Raw genomic sequence first — 13,350 nt, 5'->3', positions numbered from 1 at the left:
TTCGCCTACTTTCTGGGGACCACTTAGGACTTTGGCTCCCCTGACTCTCCAGAGAGAATGCTGCTTGTGCCACTGCAGTGCATGGCATGGCTTCTCTTAATTAATCATTAGCTCTATCAGATATCAGACTGATATAAAAGCTGATATTAAACCATTTAGTCTGTATCCACAAATAAAATGACATGTATTGTGTTAATAATTTACTGAAAGCTGTCAAAGAAATAGAAAATGTTTATTTAAGGTGTAAATAGTTGCTCTCTTTTTCTTTTTCTTCCTTAGTTTACCAGCTACAGTATAGTATGGAGGATTTTTTTTATTATCACCACATTTGCCTGAAACCATTTGATGTAAGTAAAATGTAAGTAGAATTCCAGGCCCAAATGTGCATACTTATGGCTTTCTGCTGACCCAGCTGTCAAGGATGTGGACTGGCAGCTTCAACAAGAAACACTATCCTGTCTGTTGTGAATTTCCGGACTGAAAACACTGCCTTTAAAAATAAAAACTGATGAACTCATGAATCATCAAATGTTATATATATATATATATATATACATATATATATATATATATATATATATATATATATATATATATATATATATATATATATGCCAAGAGTATCATGTTTGGTCATACTCTTGGCATAAATAACATTTTTGTTCTTCGAGTCTTCAGTAGCGAAATTAGTGCTCACCAAGGTGATTTTTAACATAGGCAATACTGCTCTAAATGCCTGAGACAGTTTAGGTTCATTGCTAAAAAATGTTAATGACTGGGCCCTATAATAATAATCCAGGATAAAATGAAGTGTTAAAAATCATATCTGTCAGCAGAGTGGAACAAATTCTCCTCTCTGGCCAATGGAAAGAGAAAACCACTGTGACTCCATCTCCGCAGCGCATAGTGGAAAATCTACCTCTGAGTTCAAAACCTTATGAAATCATGAAAAAAAATGTTCAGTTTCATAGATGAAACTGAGATAAAATTGACTCTTTCCTCTCTCACCGTGTTTGTGTAAGATACGTGAGCTGTTATTTTTACTTCCGTTAGTTCAGTCCTTCCCCACCCTCTCACTCTGTCTCGTTATGTGAGTGATGTTACCCATCAGTGTAGTGCATGTGTTGTAAAACTGTCAGCCACTGAAAGATTGACTGACATGGTCAGCCCTAAGATTACCACCATAGAACAAGCAGGGGTAGAGAGAAAGAGATACAAACTGAAAGACGTGCAAAGGGGGGGACATGAGGGGAAACAGGTGCGTTTAGACAGCCACGTTTTATTTTACTTTCTTCTGTGAGCACTGATCAAATCCGGCACTAAAACCATAAAACAAACACTGTTAGCATTAAAAAGAGTGAAAAGAATGAAAAATAAAAGACTGATCTACAGACAAGGAGTGTTCCCGTGCAATTTCCAACAGCTGTTGATTCAAAGGGAAAAACTTTATTTGGTCCAGATGGTCTCAGTCAGTGGCAGAATGAGAGAGCTGACTTCATTGGCTCCAGCCATGTGTTTTTCCTCCTGATAGAAATTAAAATGGTCGTTCGTTTGTCACCGCTCACTACACAGCTTAAAATGTAGCAATGAAACGTTCCTTGGCGATAATGCACCATAATTACTCAAACGCCTGTTCTTTATCTGCAGCAGAGGGAGGACAGAAGGAGCATTTCCTCAGATGAGATTTTAAAACCCAGAGAGCTGTCTCAACCCGCAGCAAAAGATGGAGAACACAGTCAAAAGCGTTGTTCTTTTTCAGCTGGAAAGAGACATAAGCCTGTCATCTTCTTGTTCAAACCGAGGAAAATGAAAATCCAAGTGTTGTACGACTTGTAATTCTTTTTTTTTTTTTTAAACAGGACACGTAGACAGTTTGATCAGAGCTAATCTCGCTACAGAATGAGCCTGAGTATCTCTGCCTCCGATCAGATGTAACGGGCTGTAGTAGTGTGGTGTAGCAAGTATCCCGCTGTGATAAATGTATTTATTTTAGCAGTCTGATGGGTATTGATCTCTTCAGCGGCTCCTCCACAGGTTAACATTATGGGACCTTGGAAAGGAAGATAGTAGGCGATTCTCAAAGAGCACACATCTCACACCTTACAAATGAGGTGAAAAAAAAGTCTGTTGTGGAGGTGTGGAAAGGTTAACAGTGGCCGTTTGACTGCCAGCTAAACGTAAAATCAGTCATTTATCGGAAATAAAAGTAAGAGTATCTTAGCAGATGCCGATGCCGAGATGAAAGACCTAACATGACAGAAGTTGAGTCACAGCAGCGTGAAACTGACACACAGTGGCGAGAAAAAGAAAAGAAAAACTATCCACATGACATTTTTTAAAGCTGTAATGTGCACATCCAAAGGCACTCATGAGTAGGCAGCAGAGGTATGAGATGAAGTAGAAGAGGTAGATGTGACCTGTGGTTGTTTGACTCAAGCATCCACTACAGCGAGGATGCTGCTTGTAGAGGACACGAGTGGAGCTCACTGAATCATACAAAAAGATATTTTGAATGGCTGATTGTGACTGGCCTAAAACTCAGCCGTGGGCGAAGTCCAGTCATAATGCTTTGTGAGAAATTTCACAAGCACTTGCTTTTCAGTTCAGTTTCACTCATGTATTTTTCTTTTGATCTCCCTGTCTAAGCCTTTTCATGTTAAAACTTTGACAAATGATTCACTGAGCTTTTTCTATGCCTATTGAAAATGTCAGCTGCATAGCCAAAAGAATTGGAATAATATGAATAAAAGTAAAACTATGACATTAAAACATATATATATATATGTATATGTATGAAATGCATTTGCATGTATAATTATTAGTTATACAATTAAATTTACAATTCCCCAATTTAAAAAGGGTTTCAGTTTTATTGAGTGAGCATATAGCATATAGTAATATTTTACATATTTATATTTTAAACAGAAAATGAAAATAATGTCGTCAGACTGAAGTGCAATGAAGCAACATTTTATTTTTCTGTTCTGTAGATATTTATGTTTCTTAAATTCAAATGAACTCTACTACTCATGTGTAAACTGAGCTGAAAGGAAAGGGTGTTTTCTGGCATAATGTATTTTACGATGACTTTAAAGAAATCAATGTGTGTGCGTGCACTGGAATCAAAAATTTAAATATAAGAAGATAAATGTGGAAAGGCAAAAGAAGAAAATTGTATGAATGCTAAAAGTTATTTACCTCAATGTTTGGCTGTGCGGATGACGCTAAATAGCCGCAGATTATGAAACACTAAAGGAATGTGGTGTTGCCCTCATTGTGGCTGATTCTTTGAACACAGGATCTGATTGGGTAATCCATGTCTCCGTTTAAGTTTTCTTAACAGGGGGACTGTAAAAGGTTAACCAGAATAATACAATGTTCACAGACATAAATGCTGAGCAGATATTACTAATAATAATAGTAGGGAATTTCCACACTTAAGTCTATTGTGATATCAAATCAAGGTCTATTCTGATTAGTGATGATTTGCGGTCGGTTATGAACACGTTCATGGTGATTTTATTGCGCATGCAATAAAGTTGTACATTCCTGGGTCACCTAAGTTTGCTAGAGACCATTTAAATGAATTCACAGAAAATCTGAGTACAATCAAATCTTGTTTTTTTTTCTTCTTTTTTAATCTTGTTTCGCTGTTGTCTTTCTCACTCTCTACTCTTTCATCTGCTAGAGCTACTTTTAGTCACAATGTCTAACTCATATTTCAAAAATTCATTTAATGTTACATTAAGAATTTTTTTTCATTACATATTCTCTTATCTTTTCATGGCAAATAGATGTTTAAGTGGGGAGTGTTTTAGTCGGTGAGAATTTTTTCTCTTTTTTTCAAAAAAGGCTATCACCGAATGTACCACAAGCATTTGCATCTCAGGAAATGTGTCACCCTTATGGGACAGTCCCAGTACCAAGCACTGAATGTGGTCGATTGTTTCAATTCTTTTACTGGAAAAAACTATACGATTTTTAGAGATTACACTGTGCAAGCTATGGCTCTAAACTACATTACCTTTTTATTATTTTTAGTTTTCATTATGTTACTCGACGGTATGCTATATGTTTCCCTCTTCCAGTAATATTGCATTAGATTTCCAATATTCATGGTGTGTTTTTCCATCTTTCACAGATCAAGACTTCATGGGCTTTTTAGATGAAAAATTATCAATACAACATGAAGCATCAGCAAAAAACCAGTGACACATTGCCAACATGCTCTTGTTCCCGGTGCCAGCATCAATAATTCAAACACTAGCTCATAACTTTATTTTCAATGCATAATTGAGGCCAACCCGTGATGGTTGGTCTTTCTTTATTCAGCCATTTATATGTTGAGCAATTTTTAAACAATAAGAGCAGCAGTCCATTAAGCTTTTAACATCTCCCTTTCATATTCCAGTACACGCTGGAAAGTATGGACAGTGGCCTGTGCTGCTGCTTTACTCTGTGCTTTGTCGTCAGTGCTGTAAGTGGTGGATTGCTTTCAGGTGCTTTTTTTTGTCTGTCGTTGTATCTAGTGAGAGCATGAAAATCTTAAAGTGATAACTGTGGGGAAAAGCTGTGGTGTGGAAGTGAAAAAAGTATAGACTCCACATTTAAAAAGTGTGGTTTGGAAAGGAAGGGGTCTCAGGCTGAGGTGAGAATTTGCACCTGCAGAAGCACTTCCATTTGTGCAGGGCATGGGTGTCTGTGTCTTTCTAGTAATTTACAGCATGCCTAATTCATTTCAAAGCTATTTTCTAGCTTTCTAAGTTGTTTTCACAGCTAAATATTTGCAGTGGAGAATGCAACTTGGAAGGGCACAACCACTACCCTGTGACTCATTATATGACCTGGCTACATTTATTATGTGTTTTGTACTACTGCTTAATAAATATTGATTTACTATTTTAATTACATGTTAATCTCAAAACACATAGGTACCAGGGTTATTACTCTCTCAAGTCATACTGCAAATTTCCTGTTTGCAAATATTTGTTGAGGATGACATCCTGAGAGGGCCATAAAAGTGAATAGCAATCATTAAACAGAGACTAGCTTTCTACAATATCTGCAAAAGTGTCAATATCAGCAGCACAGACTGACCCAGTCTTTAATCAATTGCTTTTACACTTCTTTGTCAAAAGCAATAATTTTCAGGGCATACACGCAAAAGATATAGGTAGAAATCTCAAAAGTCCCTTTCTGTATTTAAATATGGATTTAAGAAAAGAATCTTTAATGTTTATTTCATTTTCTCCTTAACTTAATAAAACCAAATAATCAGGTTTAAATTTCCTGACAAGCTTTTGAACTTTCCAAACAGACAGAATGACCCCAACCAATTTAATGAAAATGAATAATGACTCCAGTATTGTTTTGAGATAAGTGTAGTAAAATGTTAGTACAGTCCCAGAGCAACTCGTGATTGAACTGATATTAAATGAAAGCATGAAGAAAAGACAGATTAAAAGGTCCCTTTTTATTTATTTATTGTATGAATGAAATTATCCTAACCATTTAAAGACTCTTTTTTTTTGACAGATTTGAAGACCTGTTAAAGCAGCTCTTTGAAACTAAGTCCAGGTAATAATTCTCCTAAAGGTTGCAATCTCTTCCGGTTGCTGTTCACAATGATGCAAATCGAATCAAAGGAATTTAAATAACAAGCATTAACTAAGCTGTGTGTGAACTTCTTGCTGTTGTTATACTAAATTATTTTCCAAACAAGAGGGACTTTTTCAGGCCTTCCAAGTTATTGAGTTTTAAAATGGGAGAAAACAATGGGGAAGGTAAAAGCTATTTTTTTCTCTGTACTAGAAGGTTTTTTTCCTTCTCTGTTGCACATAAAAAGTGCTTTGCGTGAAACCAGTAAACAGTAGTTCTTTCATAAGCACATGCTTGACATTTGTAGTTCAAAGACAAAATACTTGAAACTCAAACATCAATCAAACAAACTCAGATTATACCCTGATAAAACAGTTCCCAGGAAGGAAAAGGAATAAATAAAATACAAACATGGAAATAAAAACTCATAGTTCCAACAGTATTCCATGTTCTTATTACTATAATTTATCATTGTATACTATCTGTAAACATATACTGTATATATACTGTCATAGTTTTTTTTTTTTTTTTTTTTTTTTTGCTTGGCATGAAAACCTGCAGACCCCTTAGGCCCTTTCTGTATATGACTCCTAAAAGGTTATCATACAGCACTGGTTCTTAAACATTTCTAACATGTCCTCTTTCAAATGCCAGAAAAAGCTCAGATCTTAGAGTTTGTATCAATGTTTAACTAAATTAAAATATTAAAGGTGAATTCCAGTAAAATAAAGGTGAGCATGACACAATTGGCTGGCTGTAGTTAGTTCATCATATTTGCCTCGTATTTTTTCTTTGGTCATTTTGCCTGAACAAAAGTAAAAAAAAACATTTACTTTTGATGAGGGTGAACAACACTGAGTGTGTGTTTGGGAATAATCTATGCAGTATGTAGTATTCACATGGTTTTTTCCTGAGATCAAGGTGGCTGGTTTAATTGAGCCTGTACTGGACCCAGGGCTGAGAGTGCAGGCAGAGGAACATCGATAAACTATAAAATGGTTCCAATATGGCTAATCGATGTGGCTTTGTGAGCAGCTCCCTTGGTACTTTGATTTTCCTCTCAAACAACAATTCAGGATCTCTGGTCTTCAAAGCCAAACTCCATCTTTGCTGTTATTGTAGTTGTTGCTTTCCCCGTGTTTGAGTGATGTCACTGAGGTCGATTTCATCCCTGACCATAAAGACTCTCCCACACTTGAATCACCCAGGAGACAACTTCGCTTTGTCTGTGCAATGGTAACAACAACCAATAAAGGTCAATCTCCCATGGTAATGGCCAATTGGGTTTGTTCCCGTTATTGGCCCTCTGAGCAGTGGTCAACAGATGGAGAGCTGGCATCACTGACGCAAGTTACACTCCAACCTTCTGTATCCAGGCACTGCTGTGTGATTCTACTCATCTTCTCCCTCAGCTTGTGTTGGCCTGTACATTACTCTATCATGCACAGCTTTTGTATGAGGAGGACCGTCACAGTAGAGTCACAGGAGTGCTGCCAGTGAGGGCTAACCGTCTAACCATTTCAGCTAATTGCCTCATTAATGATTCACTGGTGTTAGGCTGCTCTAGCACTTCGCTGTGGGGAGCAAATTGTTCTGATTGGTTTGCCTCTGTCAATTATTGATGAGGCAGTGAGCTGAAGTGCTAACACCTGGCTTTAGAAGTCCAAGTGGCCCTGCATTCCCATCACATCCTCTGTTATCACACACCTTGGGACTACATTCTGTTTGGAGAGGATGTAGTCTTGACGGTAGCAGTTCTCTGAGAATGGACGTAGCATGCCCTGGGGTAATAGCTGTGAGCATGTTAGCTCAAAGAACACGGCTAGCTGATGTGCAAAAGCTGGACAAAAAAAGACAGTTGTAGTGATTTGTGCCGTAACTAACCGAAGGCAAACGCACGAAGAGGCACCACTGATGAAGCTAGACTGTGTACATGTATTTATATGCAACTACAAATAACAGCAAAATCTAAAATACTTGATTATAATAATGGAAAACTACTAGAAATAATAATCATAAATCATATTCTTAAGTGTATTTTACCATCACTCATCATGTCCTTAGGAATCATGTTAGGCAAAATTAAACAAAATATAAATAGATAAAAGTAAAAACATTTTCCACAAATGGATACAATGTAAATACAATGACATAAAAAATGTATAGATTCTACCAGCATCAGTGGAGCTGTGATGGTATGCAAAGCAATGCCAATACTTTGTTTATGGTGATTTATAATGGGTGCAGGCAGTACCTTTACAGTAGGGTCATGTAATTGGATCTCCAGTAGATAGCAGCTGAATTCCACTATAGTCTCTGTGTCTAATGGCCCACCCACAAAGACCTCCCTCTGGCCACATGAATCATTCTTTCACAGTGCACAAGATGCTGGAAGGTCTCCCGAAACTTTTTAGAAACACACAACACAATAAAGAAAATGTGTAAAAAAAATGTTTACGGTTCAAAATGGTAAATCACAACCAGACTAAATAATATTTTTAATAGAATTAAATTAGACTCACCCATGTTGTTAGTGAATTGCCTCATCTCTCCTTGGCCTTAATTGAAGCTGATTATAGAGTCACCCCCCCATGCTGACGCCACTGTCACTCTGAATCTCAGCCAAGTGGGCTTTCCATGTACACTCACAGGGTGGTCATTCTGCCTTTGTTTTTACACTGGGACCAGTGACAGCAGAGCCCATCCCACACTTCAAGTGCAGTGACTGTTGCTTACTGTGTGTCACAATAAACCCTGGACAAGCACGCGCAGTTCAGACAAGGGTCCTGTATTGCTCACAATGTGGACTTCACTCACAGTCTTGAGGTGTACTTTGTGTGTGTGTGTGTGTGTGTGTGTGTGTGTGTGTGTGTGTGGGTGTGTGTGTAGGTGTGTGTGTGTGTTTACATATCTTTGTGGGGACCAAAAAGTTTACTATACTTGTGGGGACCAACAGCCCTTATGGGAACAAAATGCCTGTCCACACGAGTTTGAAGGCATTTTTGAGACTCAAAATGTGGTTTTAGTGTCAGAGTTATAATTAAGTTATGGGTAGGTTTAGGGTAAGGGTTACGGTTAGGCATTCATTTTTGATGGTTAGGGTAATGGTGAGCAACTAGGGAAAGCATTATGTCGCTTAGATGTCACCACAAAGATATGAAAACACAACTGTGAGTGTGTGTTTGTATGTGTGCGTGCGTGTGTTCACGGCGTACATGGAAAAGCAACACTAGTCAATTGCAGTATGACTCCCACTTTAATTCTTGTCTTCCTTTCTTGTCCAACCCCTCCTCCCCCCTTTCTCTTTCTGTCTCTCTCCATTAACAGATAACCTAATGACTGAGCAGTGATGACATCAAAGCGACTGACCAATTGCACCGAGACACCTACAAAGCACAACATTCAAAATTATTTCCCGAAGAACAACAAACAAGGCCCGCTGGAATTCTTCAAAATCTCTACAGCGATTCTTGAAAAGCCTCTTACTACCCCTGTTTCCTTTCCCAATATTTTACCTCCAGCTTTTTTCTACAAAACCACAAAAATAAAAAAGAAATAAAATAAAATAAAACAAAAATAAAAATCACAGAGACTCATAATCAGGAGATGGTTGATTCTCTTCGATGGGAAGATCACTGATGCATGCTTCTGTAAATAGATCACAATAAAAACCCTATTCTTATTCCTAATATAGGAAATGTACCGAGTTGCTCTCACCAAATTCATAAACCTTCATTACTGTGAATAGAATACCCATGGTTCAATATTTTCCATATAAAATCAGTATTCTTACCTATTCAGAGCCAATGTAGCTATCATTTCAGATATTGCTTCTCTAGTCTTTGAAGTTAATTTAATTGTAAAAACTGTACTTACAATTGTTCTTATTCTCAGCCTAGTCTTCCTCTCCAGTATCCACACTAGTACGTGTAAATAGAGACAAATGAAGACAACCGCATGGATCAGACTTTAGTGTATATTTACCACGCTCTTAGATCACAAATCTCAGTATGTGGATATTTCAGACAACATTTTTGAAAGTTTAAAATAGCTGAAGATATTTTCTGATGGCCAGTGATTTAGTCTCAGATACCTGGATACTGTCTGAATAGATCAAATTTATCCGGCCACATTACAATGATTATACAACAGAAACTCCTTTGCTATCATCAGTGAATTCCATTGGGAAACAGGCAAATTGAACAGAAGAAGCAGGCAATTTCCCAAAGCCATGATTCTAACATAGCACCTCTAAGTATTAGGTTTAATATTTGATGTACTTTTTTTTTCTTTTTGTTTTTTTTTTATATATAATTTACAGATTTCTCCCATTGTCTTCTTATTTATTATTTTCTACTACAACAACTGCCCTGCCCTCTCATGCCCACTTCGTAACTGTTGTAGCAAAGCTGCTGTTAGCCTGAGAGGGACACGTTTTTTTCTTTGCATGGTTTGAAACTGTGCTCCAGTCCTGAGCCTACACAGGGGCAAAAGAAGACCTCAGTAACTGCAATGTAGAAATGAGGATTCTGGCCTCTGCCTTCAGTGGACTATGAAGCTAACCAAAAGGACTGACTGACATCGTACCAAGCCAATGAAGAGATGACCTCAAGGATTAGGCCCTCACTGGTGAAGACAGAAATCCTTTTGCATGGACAACAGGGATAATTTCTAGCTTGTTGAAGACCTCATCTCCACCGTTGTGCATCCTCTACCTCTCAGTGTTCTGCTGTGCATCAAGAAATCCATGTCTTCACACTGACCCCCCTCTACTACCCCACGTTTCTGCTGCATGTCCCTCTAGAGCCTCACGAGGAGAGTTCAGCATTAAATGCTTTGGATGGATCTATATGGCAATGGGAGAAACCAAACCAATGCCCAACAAGTACACACATATGACGCATGCATAGAGATGCTCAATCATACACAATGCCTCTCGAATATGTTGCTGTATATATGTACACTATGTCAAGTATGTATAGTCTCAGATGCTGTACTTTGCATGTTGATTTGTAGATGGAATGTGACCTTTATTCAAACAAGAGGATGAGCAGGTAGTGAGTGGGTTGACTCTCTAAACCAATGCAAGCCCTTTGACAGCTTTACATCTCCATATTTGATGGCAGGAGATTTACAGTAAGGTGACAGAAACAGTTTGATGTCTACTGTGACATGTTGTCTTCCAGCAAACAGCAGTTCTGATAAGGTTTAAACTCTCTGAAGGAACACATACTGTCCCTGCTGATGTCACACAGAATCTGGCCACAGCGAATGTGGGTAGAAGAAGAGAAGGAAAACTGGGGCGCTCCAATTAAGTGGCTGCGCACAAAGTGGCATAGGGCATCCTGCCAGCAACTGTCTATTCATCCAGTGTCAAAGGGATTTGCACGTCTCAATGAGTGTATGCACTGACAGAGAAGTCCAAGAGCAAAGCAGAGGAGGGGAAGGAAAGGAAACAAGGCTGGGCTGAAAGGAGTTTTTTTTTTCTTTTTTTGTGTAATTTCACAGCTTCTGATCAAAATTTAAGGTTGTACTAAGCTGATGTTGACATACTTTACTGGTCGGTCCACTTATTTGTCAATTTTTAAAAAATTTTCAATAACCCCTTGACCCCATCTATTACTATCATACAGCTCTCTGGGCTGTCATGACCTAATGTCCTGTCTAAGGTTAACTTTGTGTTAATGAGTATGGCCCTCTGCTCCACCAGATGTTCACCCTTGTGGCCAAATACCCAATACCCTCTATGCTTCTGTAATGCCTGCCCACTACATCTGTACTCTTTCTGGATGCAGCTGCAGAAATTTCTCAACCATCTAAAATGCAGTTGAAGTAGGAAACGACATCAACTCTGCAAAACAGGTGCTTTCTTTTGGAGTAAAATTAATAAAAGACATAAATCAAAATGCTGCACCATAAAAATAGAATTTTAGCAGAATACATGTGGTTGCCTAATTTGTGTGTCTTACACAAAGTAGGTCTTACAATTTATGTGAGCAAATCTTCTTAAATCAAATATTGTCAGAGCACACCAAAGCTATTTACAGTCAACATGTAAACTGACTTGAAATTTGGACTTCTGACTTAGTGGTGATTAGTTAAGGAAGATTTAAAACACAGAAAGGGATGAAGATGTCATTCAAATATGAGACTGTGTGTGGTCTGAGTGTCAAGGCTTTCCACTTTGTTAGAAGTGAAACAAAGATGAAGCCGTATGTGACAGGTAGATGTGCTTTCCATGTTTTTGATTGCAGTGTTTAAACACCACCCAGCAATAAAACTGGACAGGACCAGAACAATATAGACAGCTATACACCTGAACACACAAAACGTGTGTAAATGCCTACAAGCACAGAAGCACATCCTTGATCTTTTTGTGACAGACGCACACACACGCGCACAGCAAACTAATCTAAACAGCAAGGCTGTATGTAAACAGATCGTCGACATAATGGGATTGTTCAGTGTGCAAACAATAAGCTGTTAGTGTAATCACAGGTCAAAGATATATTACCCAGAGGGCCACGCTGTATGTATATTAACATGATGGATACGCTGGAGAGGAGGGGGCAGGGATATCAGGGATATAGAGCTCTACTGATTCGGATTTACCCCCTACTGGGTCTTGCCCGCTGCCTTTCTCTCCTCTGGCTCCTTCATATGGGCCCCACTTAATCAGTCTTCTTCTCATCTTGCTCCTCCCCCCATTCACCCACCCCTTTCTTATACACCAAATTCTTCTATTTCTTCACAACGCTCCCTCTTAACTACTTCAGTCATGTCTTTAACACAGTATCTTCATTTACTTATTTCCTCTCCCTGTCGCCCCTGGGCAGATTATGATCAGCTTCGGTAAAGTGGTCAGTCCATCTCTGTGGTCAGTGGGGTATCAGGATAAAGTAGCTCCACAATCTTATTTTTGGATTAGGCCAAGAGAGGTCTGGCTTATACTGGACTACTGAGGTGCTTCACCCATGTCTAATAAAAACAGTGAAAGAGCAAGGCTAGAAAATAAAAGACAGCACCATGTTGGGGAAGAACAATGCATGTGATAAAGAGAGATTGCTACATGTTCCCCTTAACTATGTACTGTGCTTGTGTGTCACAGTGAGTAGCAGCATACTAGAGCCATTTCGGGCAGGATAAATGCCGCAGAGCTTACTTTATAAGATCTCACCTTATTAACTTATCTCTACTTTATTTGATTATGATCTAGCCCATTCTCTAAACTGGTTAATAAGTCCATGTCCTCCTGACTAAACACTTGATTAGTGTCATCACCGGCTAGCTTGTGTGTGTGTGCTGCATATGCCTGTGGATCATTGAAGCAGATGCACACTGGGGCCAAGTGACAGAGTAAACACATAGACAGAACACTGCAGAGGAAAAACAACCTGAATAAAACGGGCCTGTTTGATTATTTCAAGTCTGTCTGCCTTCTGGATGTGTGGCTGAAGATATGGTGTAAAGCTTTTGTGTGGACAACCAATGCTCAATACAGAATAGTGAAAAGGCAATGTTACATCAACTACTTCATTACAGCTGCTGGCAGGTCAAATCCCGTTATAAAACTATCCCATGAGTGTGAGACAGTTGCTTGTCACAGGCAGCTAGTTAATCCTATGCCAGCTGCTAAGCAAAGTTCTGTTACCTTGCCTTGTGAGTGATTGGTTGTTGCTATGACAATCGTGCCAGCAAAGATACTTCCCAAGCCTCAGGCATCTTAACCATCAAGTATTGACACTACGCATA

General features: G+C 38.6%; 1 protein-coding gene across 1 annotated transcript in view; it reads left to right on the top strand.

Annotated features, from left to right (window-relative positions):
• Positions 1–11,584, top strand: part of mafa (MAF bZIP transcription factor a) — a 71,894-nt gene extending 60,310 nt beyond the window's left edge. The window contains exon 3 of the mRNA XM_080885736.1: positions 8,926–11,584. The gene's annotated coding sequence lies outside the window, so the exon portion shown is untranslated. The remainder of the gene's footprint in view (positions 1–8,925) is intronic.
• Positions 11,585–13,350: the final 1,766 nt, after the last annotated feature.

The sequence above is a fragment of the Rhamphochromis sp. 'chilingali' genome (genome assembly GCF_963969265.1).
Source record: "Rhamphochromis sp. 'chilingali' genome assembly, chromosome: 6".
In the NCBI taxonomy this organism is placed as follows: Eukaryota; Metazoa; Chordata; class Actinopteri; order Cichliformes; family Cichlidae; genus Rhamphochromis; species Rhamphochromis sp. 'chilingali'.
The sequence above is the reverse complement of the archived record's forward strand: the minus strand, read 5'-3'. Positions and strand labels throughout refer to the sequence as shown.